Genomic DNA, 725 nt, shown 5'->3' on the forward strand with positions numbered 1-725 from the left:
AGCTGTCTCTCTCCAAAGAGCTACGACAACCCCGCTGCACGCGCATTGATCTCTTGAGGTCCTTGCGAAGCGAGGTGTTGCACGTCCTCAGGGCCGAGCAGAGACATCACATTTTTGAGCCCGTCCATTAGACTGCTATGTTGGTTGTATTGAGCACTCTATTAAAATCACAGTTGTATAACAAACATATGTTTGGGAGCGCAGGTATTTGAGGAACAATGAAGAGTGGGAGCACGTTTATCTCAAGAAGGCAAAGCTCTACCCGACGGATGTGATTCGAAATTCATTCTGTATATACTACATAATTACGTCTTGACCAAGTGGTGCAGACGCGTCAGTCGAGGAATAGATGATACTTCTATTGCACTGTTGTTATTAGATTGGCTTTCAATTTTGAGGAATCTCACACAAAAGATTAATCAGTTTAGGTAAGAAGCACAAAAGTAAGAAATCATTTCATTCTCCAACTGTATTTGCTATATATGAAAATATCATTATGCGAACGAGTGTAAAGGACATACGTTGTCCCAACATAGAATCGCACGTAAAAGTCGATGCATTTTTGGGCGCTAACGTGTGGGCTATGTGCTCGTCAAGGAATAACGAGCGGAAGACTCACTGGTACGTATACCAAAATAGCAACACGAATAAGGAAGCTATATCTTGCTTCGTGAAGCATTCTCGACTGTTGCCTGGACAAAGCTGTGCAAATGCCAAATCGAAAT

The 725-nt window shown here is 42.5% G+C and overlaps 1 protein-coding gene across 1 annotated transcript in view; it reads right to left on the reverse strand.

Moving 5' to 3' along the window:
* Positions 1-461: 461 nt before the first annotated feature.
* The window catches only part of PHALS_15177 (uncharacterized protein), a 940-nt gene continuing 676 nt past the window's right edge, over positions 462-725 (reverse strand). Inside the window, exon 1 of the mRNA XM_036407230.1 lies at positions 462-725. This exon is cut by the window's right edge and continues 676 nt beyond it. The gene's annotated coding sequence lies outside the window, so the exon portion shown is untranslated.

The sequence above is a fragment of the Plasmopara halstedii genome (assembly GCF_900000015.1).
Source record: "Plasmopara halstedii genome assembly, contig: Scaffold_3060, whole genome shotgun sequence".
Classification (NCBI taxonomy): Eukaryota; Oomycota; class Peronosporomycetes; order Peronosporales; family Peronosporaceae; genus Plasmopara; species Plasmopara halstedii.